General features: G+C 41.7%; 1 protein-coding gene across 2 annotated transcripts in view; it reads left to right on the top strand.

Annotated features, from left to right (window-relative positions):
- The window catches only part of flr (fleer), a 270,425-nt gene that overhangs the window by 119,924 nt on the left and 137,499 nt on the right, over window positions 1-13,002 (top strand). The window lies entirely within an intron of this gene.

Raw genomic sequence — 13,002 nt, 5'->3', positions numbered from 1 at the left:
AGGCAAACCTGCATTTCAAAGGTCTTGATACCTTTCATCAAAGGAAGGAGCAGGGCCTAGAGCTGGGATCCAGGATTTGGGACCTGGCAGTTGTTGCTCTCAGTCAATTTTTTATAAAGTCTTACAATTTGAATCTGATTTATACCAATGTTTCCTGTTATCCATAATCATTGTTGCTGCATTTGCACTTCAGCATTTCCACATCTGGAAAGGGTAGAAAAATGCAGTTGGAGGGGAGTGTAGAGAAAGAAAGGGGAATGATTGAGGGGGGCTGAGTAGGAAATGAAGACATAAATGAATTACAGGCAGAGTGGGAAGGGAGGAAAGTCATGAGTATGTGGAGGTTGAGTGCAGAAAGAGGTCATGAGTGAGTGTGTGGGCGAGAAGTGCATTGGGAAGATGGGTATCTGTGGATGACGGGGAGAGGAGCTGATTACAAAATGTGGGAGACAGGACATCACTGAGTCTTCTGTCACCATGGAATATGGAGAGATTGGCTGAAACCTATCTGACTATATAAAATAAAAAATTTTGACAAAGTACTTTAAAAACACAGATTTTCACATTTATGTGATATATTGATCTATAATACGTGAACTTATTAACACCAAATGTTCTGATGCAGTTCAATTGCTGTTTTGTTTTTGCCGGCATCTGCATTGGATGCCGAAATGTTGGAAGCTTTGGTGATTTTATACAAATGCATTGGTCACATCTTCACAGTAATACAAAGGGAAAACAAATGTTTCTACCCACTTGAAGTCTAAGAATTCCGCCCATTTCAAATGGTCTATAAACATTTGCATTTCACTACAGATCATTATAAGTACTATCATTGCATGATTCTTTGTCACAAAACATTTTCAGACCTTTTTGTCTTCAGCCACTCTCACCCCGATACGGTGCTTTTGAAGTGATATACAAAGGGATCAAAAATAAATGTTGCCTGTTCAATGTATAAAAATATTATGTAGCTCTTAAGTTGAGTTTGGATTTCCTTGACTAGATCACACCAGGCCACCATCACAGGACGGTCAGGAATGGACAGATGTCCCCCTTTTGGTAGGTTGTAGATAACTTGAATCACTTGGCAGTAAAGGGACTGAGGAAAGACCCATTTCCAAGTGGTGGATGACTGAGTATATAGAATGTCATCAATTACTTGAAATTTGTGATTAGACTCAATGGGGCAGGATTTTCCAGTCCTGCCCACCAGTGGGATTTACTGGTGCCGCCAAAATCAATGGACTGTTGGCTGGCTCGCCACATTTGCCATGGGGAACCCATTGCGGTGGTGTTGGAAAATTCCACCTATGATAAGAGTTTGGGTTGGTTAGAAAAGAGGGTTTACAGAATCGTTACAGCACTAAAAGAGGCCATTCAGCCCATCGTGTCTATGCTGGCCCTCCAAATGAGCAATCCAAATGAATTGAGAACTACTTTCTTTCTGCCACATTACCACTTCAGTTTGAGGTGCTATCAGCTGATGACACTACAGTATGGTCTCACCTGGCATAAGGCAGCTACTGTCTTGACTGCTGAAACAAAATAATTACTGTGTGTGGCCAAACAATGTGCATTTTAAACAAACTGATTACCCCGCACATTGTTTGGTCCCAGATAATGATTTTAAAAGCTAGTGGTGCCATTCCACCACCATCTCCCCATAACCCTTGTTATGACCAAGTCCGGAGGGGTCTGGTAGGCCAGCAATTATTGCCCATCCCGAATTGCCCATGTTCAGGGGGCATTTTAAGAGTAGGTAAAAGTATAAGATTCATTAAAAAGGTAAAAATCGCGACACACACACACACACACACACACACACACACACACACAACAGAACAAGTTATGGGGTGATGGAATTGATAAGTGTTAAATTCCATAAGAAGACAGAAATATGTGTTCTGATGTTCCTTTGGTGGTCTTGAAATTCCAGTGGGACTGTGGCTAATGTAAGCTGTAATTTTTGAAGACAGTTTCTTTTAAACTGTAATGCGTCTTTTTCCAAAGTGGATGCTATGACACTTGGAAGTTCCTTTTGATTGAAATTCTCTATCTCTGTGATGTACTTCAAAATGTAACAGAGATAAGGTCCGAGTTTGAGAAATAGCAGGGAGAGAGAGATGATGTTACTGGTCCATTCTGCAGACCTCTCCTAGATGTTACTTTCTGCAGACACCTGCTTCTTCCACATCTCTGGCAGCAGGCAAGGTGGCTGCTGTCATGTGACTAGCCTTCACTGCAGAGTCATGATCCAAAGAAAAAGAGTTTACCCATGGGAAAGTGATTAAGTTCCAAATATCAAGGTATGTCTCCCATAGGGCAGCCAATTAATCTCCCTCATCCTGTTTAGCCGTTGGGACAGTCACAAAATGATAGAGTCTTAATGGCCCTATTAATCAGTCCTTGAATGAGTCATTCTTCTGAGATGGGACCTTTGATAAGATAAGGAGGAAACAATCAACAACTGTCCAAATCTATCGTCAGTGTTGGCCCTTCATTTCCATGGAATGGGATGTGGCTGCACAGTGATACAAAATTAGCAACCTTATCTTTAAAAAGTCAGTGTCTTCACTTGGCAAAAGTCCTTTTAAAGAAGCTCAATATATATCTGACCAGCCGATAAAGTTAAAAATTAATATTCCACATCACACATGACGCATCACCGTGACCACCTATACATTTTTCCTTTTTGGATAATATTCTAATTCCCTTTTGAATGCCTTGAATGAACCTGCCTCCACTCTCTGGCAGCACATTCCAGATCTTAACCACTTGCTACATGAAAAAGTTTCTTCTCATGTCGCTATTGCTTTTTTTGCCAATTACCTTAAATCTGTGGCCTCTCGTTCTCAATCCTTCCGTTAGTAGGAACACTTCCTCCCTAAATACTCTGTACAGACATCCCATGATTCTGAGTATCTCTAAAATCTCATCTCAAACTTCTCTTCTCCAATGAAAACAATCCCAACTTCTCCAATTTATCTACATAACTGAAGTTCTTTATCCCTGGAACTATTCTTGTCAATCTATTCTGCACTCTCCTCACATCTTTGATAAAGTGTGGCACCCAGAACTGGATGCATTACTCCAGTTGAGGCTGTACCGATGTGGGTTGGCATCAGGGCTATAATGGGCCATGGGGTGGGTGGGAGGGGGGTCATGGGTTGACATGTGTGGTGGCTGGGAGGGTTGAGGAGGTGTGAGGGGTGAGCCTAGAGTGTCTAATATTTAAGAAAACAACTGGGATGAAACCCAGAAAACCAAGGTGGGCCTTTTAACCAGCCCACCTTCTTGCCATCTCCAATCTGCATCCAAGGGCGGAAGGCCCGGTTCCATCCTGCACCCAGATCTTTGGTACGAAGATGCAGCCATTTGGGGCACTTTTTCCCGATGTGGGAAATTTCCCGAATCTGCGCATCCACTTCAGAGTGAAAATCCAGGCCCTGGTGAAGAATTAACACGATTCTTGCAGACAATAGGCCCTAAGATGAAGACTGTATCATATGACTTTAGAAGTATCTGGAGGCTAAATTTGATTGTCCTTGAAAATGGCACAGGGATTATGAAACTTGAACATTGACTGTGAGGCAAGCGACATGCCAATTTTGTTCAGATTGCACATTCAAATTATTTCATCATCCAGGCAGTGTTAACTGTGTTCCAATTTTTCTCTATTCTTTCACAGGATGTACGCTTCGCTGGTTATGTCAGCATTTGTTGCCCATCCCTGATTAACCATGAGAAGGTGGTGGTGAGCCACCATATTGGACAAGTGCAGTCCATGTGGTGTAGGTACGCCCACAGTCCTGTTAGGGAGGGAGTTTCAGGATTTTGACCCAGCGGCAGTGAAGGGATAGCAATATATTTCCAAGTCAGAATGGTGTGTGAGTTGGAGGGGATCTTGCAGGCGGTGGTATTCCCATGCATCAGCTGCCCTTGTCATTCTAGGTGATAGAGGTCATAGATTTGGAAGGCGCTGTTGAAGGATGCTTGATGGGTTGCTGCAGGAAATGGTACACACTACTGCAGTACATCATTGGTAGAGGAAGTGAATGTTGATGGGGTGCCAATCAAGTAGGCTGCTTTGTCCTAGATGGTGTCAAGCTTTGAGTGTTATTAGAGCTGCACTGCTTTCCACTGATCGGTTGTGGAAAGCAGTCAAGCAGTAATAATAGCACTTAAGGATATGTCAACAAACAGCTGTTGAAATTACTAACAGAATTTTTTTCAACTCACATTCAAAGGCAGGCTGTTTTCTTCACTTTTTAAAGGACAGGCTATTTAAATAACATAGTTTGATCATTTTATAGATCTTATTCATCCTTCTCAAACATTTAGGTCTACTCTAAGATTCCATGACTCATACACTGCAGGATAAGGCAAGGGAATGGGTGTCAGTGAAAATGGGGTCTGTTTGAACTCAGCACTGAGTTTGGATTTCCCTCATGTGAATCACACCCTACCCCCCAGAAGGCAGAAGAATGACACTAGATGAATTGCTCCTTTAGAGGACCAGCACAGACATGATGGGCCAAATAGCCTCCTTCTGTGCTAGAACCATTCTATGATCCTGTGAACTACTTAGTCCCTGTGACAGTGAGTTCCACATTCTTACCACTCTTTGGATGAAGAAGTTTCTTTTGAATTCGCCGTTGGATTTCTTTGTGACTATCTTATATTGATGGCCTCTAGTTATGCTCTTCCCCACGAATGGAAACATTCTTTCTATATCCACTCTATCAGGACATTACATGATATCTCTATTAGGTCAATTGTCAGCCTCCTTTTTTCAAGAGAAAAGAGACCCAACCTCATGATCCTTTCCTAACATGTATACCCATGCATTTCTAGTATAATTCTTACAAACATTCTCTATGTTCTCTCCAGTGCCTCTACATCCTTTTTATAATACAGTAACCAGAACTATATATGGAACTCTTAAGTGTGCCCTAAACAAGGCTTGACACAAGTTTGGCATAACTTCCTTGCTTTTCAATTCTATGGGCAACTTTTTGTGATTGATATAATTGTACTCCAAAGTCCTTTTGTTTCTTTATCCCACATAGATTTGCACCTCCCTTTCTTCACACCAAAATACACTACTTTACATTCATGTTTAACTTCATTTTCTAATTATTTGTCCATCGCCCTGTCTTTCGCTGCCACCCATCCCCCTGTCTTTCGCTGCCGCCCATCCCCCTGTCTTTCGCTGCCGCCCATCCCCCTGTCTTTCGCTGCCACCCATCCCCCTGTCTTTCGCTGCCACCCATCCCCCTGTCTTTCGCTGCCACCCATCCCCCTGTCTTTCGCTGCCACCCATCCCCCTGTTTTTCGCTGCCACCCATCCCCCTGTCTTTCGCTGCCGCCCATCCCCCTGTCTTTCGCTGCCGCCCATCCCCCTGTCTTTCGCTGCCACCCATCCCCCTGTTTTTCGCTGCCACCCATCCCCCTGTCTTTCGCTGCCACCCATCCCCCTGTCTTTCGCTGCCGCCCATCCCCCTGTCTTTCGCTGCCGCCCATCCCCCTGTCTTTCGCTGCCGCCCATCCCCCTGTCTTTCGCTGCCGCCCATCCCCCTGTCTTTCGCTGCCGCCCATCCCCCTGTCTTTCGCTGCCGCCCATCCCCCTGTCTTTCGCTGCCGCCCATCCCCCTGTCTTTCGCTGCCGCCCATCCCCCTGTCTTTCGCTGCCGCCCATCCCCCTGTCTTTCGCTGCCGCCCATCCCCCTGTCTTTCGCTGCCGCCCATCCCCCTGTCTTTCGTTGCCACCCATCCCCCTGTCTTTCGCTGCCACCCATCCCCCTGTCTTTCGCTGACACCCATTCCCCCCGCCTTTCGCTGACACCCATTTCCCCCCGCCTTAGGGAGATTGGTTTAAGCTTTAAAAATCTAAATAAGGAAAAGGAAAAATTTTAAGACATGTCCCCTTCATGTGACAGTGCCACATGAGCTGGGACATGTCAATGAATTTTTATAAAAAAATTTTTCAATTTATAAACATTTCATGAAACCTCATCCCGCCCGTGGATGAGGTTCCATGAAAAGTGCAAAGGCCGCCTGGGTTCTTTGCCTGCCTGCCAACTGTAAGGTTGGACAGGCAGCTCAGTTTATTAGTTTTTAAATGGCATTAATTGGCCTTTGACAGTTCGGCAGGCATGCAGCGGGCATGAACTGAAAATCTAAATGATGCACGGTGACGTCAGAACGCACGCCCGACGTCACCCCGCGTCATTTTACGCTTTGGCGAGCGGGTCCCACCCCAGCTGGCCGAGCCAAAAATTCTGGCCAAAGTCTTTAAACATTTCTGCAACCTGCTCCTCAGAATTCTCTTGGGTAAATTGTGAACACATTCCAACTTCTTTACATATCACTGAATCTTCTTGTTTTACCTGTACACAAACTACTGGCTTTTCCAGCACCTGAACCTCAGAACCCATAGTACTTTTACTTTCAGAACTTTTCAGTACCCCAATAATTCACAGGGTCATAGAGGTCTACAGCACAGAAAAAGGCCCTTCAGCCCATCGAGTCTGCACCACTCAAACAAGTACCTAACTATTCTAACCCCATTTTCCAGCACTAGGCCCGTAGCCTTGTATGCCATGGCATCACAAGTGCACATCCAAATACTTCTTAAATGTTATGAGGGTATCTGCCTCTACTATCCTTTCAGGCAGAGATTTCCAGATTCCCACCACCCTCTGGGTGAAAAAATTCTTCCTCACATCCCCTCTAAACCTCCTGCCCCTTACCTTAAATCTATGCCCCCTGCTTATTGATCCCTCTACCAAGGGGTAAAGTTCCTTCCTGTCTACCCAATCTATGACCCTCATATTTATATACACCTCAATCATGTCCCCCCTCAATCTCCTCTGCACCAGGGAAAATAACCCCAGTCTATCGAATCTCTCCTCATAACTAAAACTCTCCAGCCCAGACAACATCCTGGTAAATCTCTTCTGCACTCTCTCTCTCATGCAATCACATGCTTCCTATAATGCGGATTCCAGAACTGCATGCAATACTCTAGCTGTGGCCTAACCAACGGTTTATACAGTTCCAGCATAACCATCCCTGTTCTTATATTCTATGCCTTAGCCACTAAAGGCAAGTATCCCATATGCCTTCTTAACCACCCTATCTACCTGTCCCGCTACCTTAAGGGACCGCTGGACATGCACACTCTGATCCTCGGTACTTCCCAGGGTCCTACATTCATCATGTATTCCTGTGCCTTGTTTTTCCTGCCCAAGTGCATCATCTCACACTTATCCGGATTAAATTCCATTTGCCACTGATCAGCCTGTCTATATCCTCCTGTAATCTAGGCTATCCTGCTCACTATTTACCACCCCACCAATTTTCGTGTCATTCGCAAACTTATTGATCAACCCTCCTTCATTCAAGTCTAAATCATTTATATACAGCAAGGGACCCAACATCGATCCCTGTGGAACCCCACTGGACACAGGAATCCAGTCACAAAAATACCCCTCGACCTTCACCCTCTGCTTCCTGCCACTCAGCCAGTTTTGGATCCAATTTGCCAAATTGCCTTGGATCCCATGAGCTCTTACCTTCGTTATCAGTCTCCCGTGTGGGACTTTATCAAAAGCCTTGCTGAAGTCCAACTGGACTATGTTAACTGCATTGCCTTCTTCTACCTGATCACCTCTTCGAAAAACTCAATCAAATTGGTCAAGCATTCCAACAGATTTTTCTCAGTAATTTCCAACAAACTGACTTTGTATGCCCCACTTTATTACAATGAAAACACCTCAATTTTTGAATGTCACTCCTACCCTCAGCATATTCCTTTTTATTCTGAGAAAAAAGCTTCCTGGGAATTCCCAGCCACTCCTCTTCCCTGACTACCTACCTTCCTTTCACCTTCCCACTTTCTAGCCTTTTCCAATTTGAAAAGGCGATAGAAAAAAGTGATAGGCTCACAGGCTTAGATCTTACATGCCTCTGATCTCCATACACAAAACCCTTAGCTCTGTAAACTAACTCATAATCATCAGCTATCTCTGCTGCTTGTCTTGCAGATTGAACCCACTGTTCCTCCATACGGGTTCTCACTACTGAAGGGATTGAGTCTTTAAATCCTTTCAAAAGAATTACTTCCCTAAGAGCTGCATATGTTGTCTCTATTTTTAACACCCGTATCCACCAGTCAAAATTACTTTGTTTTACTCTCTCTAACTCAATATAAGTTTGCCCAGGCTGTTTTCTCATGTTCCTAAATTTCTGAACCAACTCATATGCACTCAAAATAGCTTTTGTCACCACATCATAATTCACCAATACTTCTTCAGACAGATAAGCATATACCTCATATGCTTTACCAAGCAACTTAGACCGTAATAATAACATCCAGTACTCCTGTGGCCATTTCATCTGTTTAGTTATCTTCTCAAATGAAATAAAGAACGCCTCAACATCTTTTTCCTCAAACTTTGGAAGAGCTAGTACAAATTGAAACATCTCTCCACTGGATTATAGGTTAAAGGTATTTTCATCATCAGAACTCTCCTCAGAATCCGAGATCTCTTTTTTAACTTCCAGCCTTTTAAGCAGGTGTTCTCTTTTTCTCTTTCCTGAAATTCCAGCTTCCTTTCTTTCTCTTGCCTTTCTGCTTGCTCCCTTTTAAATGTCATTTCTCTTTTCTTTGCTTCTAATTCAAGTTTTTTTCAGTATCTGCACTTGTTCAAATTCAAACTTCTTCATTTCAAACTGAAGTCTCACTATCTCCAGCTGTGACTCACTAGTGTCAGGTATCACTTCCAACTGTAGATGCTGTGCTATACTTTTAATTATATCTGATGTCCTAGCCCCTGCAAGTAACCCCAATTTTAACTTATCTGCCAACTCTGTTAACTTACTCTTGGTTATTTTTTTCAACCCAATCAGTTATATCTTCTACTCCCAGACAAGTCTTAGCAATTGCCAAAGCCATCTTGCAGCCTCACCAATTCTAAAATACCTCACCAACTCCTGAATTCAAATATTCGTAACCTTAAGATTTACCAATTCCAAATCAATCAAGGAACTACAAATATTATCCCGCCAAGAGCCCCCAGTTGTTATGACACAGCAGTTAGTAAGGGCTGAGTTATTTAAAATCCCAGAGAGAAACTTTAAGCAACTGTCATAACCTATATTTTCAAATGGTATATTTGAGATGCAACTGTGAATTCCGAAATGAAACCACCAAGCCTCCAGAGGGGTTTTATATAAATTAAATTAAACATTAAAATTTATTACTTTGACCACAAATTTAAACACATTCACATGTCTACAAATTACTACCATAATAACTTTTAAACACATCCCCAAATTAATCATTCCCATGTAATTTTCCCCAAGGCAACAATAACCCATAACCTTAAACAGACACCAGGCAAAGCATATTTTATCTTATAAATTCAAAATGAGGTTCCTTTCAATTTGGTCCTTTGCAGACAGTGATAGACTCACAGGCTTAGATCTTACATTCCTCTGACCTCCACAAAACCCTTCTATATATACCTAGCCTTACCTTTGAGTGTAAATTCTCATGATATCACAAGGCCTTTTGAACTCCACCTCTTATAACAATAAAACCTCTATCATAGTACCAATTTTTAATATAAACATATTGCCTAGCTATGTGTAAAATTTCACCCCCAGTCTTTGAATCGTTCATTCAACAAAATGCAAATCCACTCTTTACATCTCAAAACGACTATACATCAAAGCACCTGGACTAGCTGGCCTTAATCCAATTAACAGACACACCCACAGACACAGACCCTACTACAACTCCAATTTAAAATAATTTCCAGTAACACTATGCACATTACTATCTCGTCATGACAGAAAAGTATTAAGACCCCACTCCTGGTGTCTTGAAATTTATGGGAATTTAAACAGGACACACAAGTTCCATCTATAAGATTGTATTGTATGTTTAAGACAGATTCAAATCTACCACTACCACACAATCTAAAATAGTTATAAAAAAAAAACACCACAATGCAAACAGTACACCAATAACGTTGAAAGAGATAACCACACATACAATGACCAGCAGATGATCAGACCTTATTGATGACTAAGTTACCTCTTTCTGGCTGCAGCACATCGTCCCCATGTCAATCAACTTGATAGTTCAACTTTTAGTTCTAGGTGATTGCTGCCGTTGGGATAGAGTGATTTGGCTAAATAAGTTGTGCAGTCACTTTCTTTTATACTATTTAATTTTCCATCAGCTCGGGCTGCTTGAAGCCGGTTTCTTATCCTCTGAAGTTTGGCTGGACTTGGTTGTATTGGCATCTTACCAAATGAGTTTATGTCTTTTGACTGCCTGAGACCAGTTGCTATTTGTTAGTGACTTAATGGTCAAAACTCATTAATTTTCAAGGTCTTTTGCCTCATTTCAAGGACAGATGCCTCATCTCTGAACATTATGGCTTTGTTCAGTTTAATAGCACCGTCTGAAAAATGAATATTAATATAGAATATTACAGAAGTTTAAAGAAGTCTTCCCAGATAGCTTCTCAGAGGACGCTTGTAAACTTGGTCACGCCCTTAGCTTTTTGCGCATTAAAGTTGGTTGTATAGCTTTTCATGCCCAGCACTTTGTATTTTACATCGGACAGTGACCGGCCTTATAAAGTATCACACCAAAAATTTAATGGTTTAAGGGTCTGCATGTTCTTACAATGGAGAGGAAACAGGAAATATTTACCACTAGACTTAGGTGAAGCCAGATTAAGAAAGGGGGATGAGTGGAGGTGTATGCTTGCATGCTAATGTTTGTCAAAAAAACTGACACTGGGAGAGTGAAACATTGATGGTTGGTATCTGTGTATTTTAGATAATTTCTCTAATGATGAACTGTGTAATGCATGAGGTGTGATATACTGTTGACTAACAAAGAGACAATTGTACTTTGAAAATTTATGTTATACTCCTAGAACATTTAACAGAAATACCGGTTGTCTTCATACTTGTAAATCACCACTCTTGTTTGAAAAAAAAACATTCTTGATTAGAATGCATCAGTGAAATATACATACATCGTTTAATGTTTATCTAACAATATTTAAACAAATTTAATATTTTATAAAATGGCTACGTTTTGGACTGTCAAGGTAAAATTACTTAATGATAAGGGGCATGTAACCTGCCGCTAGTTCTGCCTGGCAATAAGCCGATGTGACCTAGTTACCATGGAGTCAGTTTGAAATCCATTTGCCAGGTTTAACACATGGAGAAGGACAGACCATCTGGCATAGCCATGGGTAGATTTGCAGACTCTTGCTATTGTGTAGACTTACACAATTCCAGGCAGATAAAAGCAAAATACTGCGGATGCTGGAAATCTGAGACAAAAACAAAAATTGCTGGGAAAACTCAACAGGTCTGACAGCATCTGTGGAGAGAAAGACAGAGTTAACGTTTTGAGTCCGTATGACTCCTCCTCAGAGCAATTTTTGTTTTTGTTTCAGACTCCCAGGTAGCCTGTTTGGGAAAAAAAACTCTGGAAACAGAGAGAGAGAGAGAGAGAGTTTAGAGCATTAGTTGTCCACTAAGTAATGTTTAGTTGATGTTGTTTGTAGGTTTAGTTACAGTAAAAGTCTTAGAACTTGAACACTTGTGTGATTCCTTTAAGTCAGTCACTGGGAATCCAAATATCTTTTTAAAAGCTATTGGTCTCTAAAAGGATCATAACAATATTGAATAATCATTAGTAGGTTTTCAGACATTGCATATATATGCACTTAAGTGGGCCAAATTAAATCCTAAGTCCAGCAAAGTTTTCAGAGCAACTGCTCTTGTAGAACAACAATGTCTAGCATTGCAGCAGAGAATACCAAAAGACCTCAATGCCAAAATTACCTGGCACCAGTGATTCATTATCAGACAGTGGCAAAAACATGAATACCCATTATATCACAATGGCCACATGGATAAACATACGAACATACGAAATAGCAGCGAAAGTAGGCCATTCAACCGCTCGAACCTGCCCTTCAATGAGATCATGGCTGACCTGTTTGTGTTTCAAGTTCCACATTCCCATCAACCCCCATAACCTTTGATTCCCTTGCCTAACAAGGATCTATCTACCTCCGCCTTAAACATCCATTGTTAAAACTGTGGCCCCTGGTTATGGACTCACCTACAAGTGGAACCATCCTTTCCACGTCCACCTTGTCAGTACCATTCAGGATCTTATATAGTTCAATCAAGCCACCCCTCACTCTTCTAAACTCCAGTGGAAACAAGCCCAGTCTGTCCAACCTTTCCTCATAAGACATCCCACTCATTCCCGGTATCAACTTCCTCTAAACTGTCCCTAACGTATTTACATCATTCCTTAAATAAGGAGACCAAAACTGCACACAATATTCAAGATGTGGTCTCACCAATGCCCCATATAATTGAAGCATAAAATCCTTTTATGTTCAATTCCTCTTGTAATAAAGGATAGCATTCCACTAGCCTTCTTAATTAGTTGCTGTACCTGCATACTAACTTTTTGTGACATACACTAGAATACCTAGATACACCTATGAATTTTGACCAGCAACCGAACATTCAAATCATTCAAAAAATGCAGAATATCCAATTCAGTAGATGGAAAGGAAGGTGATTTATTGTGGAGGGATGATTATGAAACCAAAATCCTGGCCCATGTTTTTTTCACATTTTGAAATGGCGACAACCTACACCAACACATGGTTCACATTTTAAACTCAGCCTATAAGTCAACCTCCTTTTTGGAAAGACTTTTCAAAACTCAACTTATACACCATGATCTAGGATATTTTAAAACACATTCAGCAGCATTAAGCATCTGTTTTACAACTTGCAACAACAAATAGTTAAGAGCAAGATTTTTAAGTCTATCCCATCTTCTATCACTATCACGTTCCGTTTTGCTCTCCCCACTTGAATAGCATTCTATACCATGGTTCCATGGTCAGTTTGTTCATCCACCCTTCAGTT

This window comes from Carcharodon carcharias, chromosome 15 (genome assembly GCF_017639515.1).
Source record: "Carcharodon carcharias isolate sCarCar2 chromosome 15, sCarCar2.pri, whole genome shotgun sequence".
Lineage (NCBI taxonomy): Eukaryota > Metazoa > Chordata > Chondrichthyes > Lamniformes > Lamnidae > Carcharodon > Carcharodon carcharias.
Note: the sequence above shows the minus strand (reverse complement) of the source record. Positions and strands in the feature narration are given on the sequence as shown.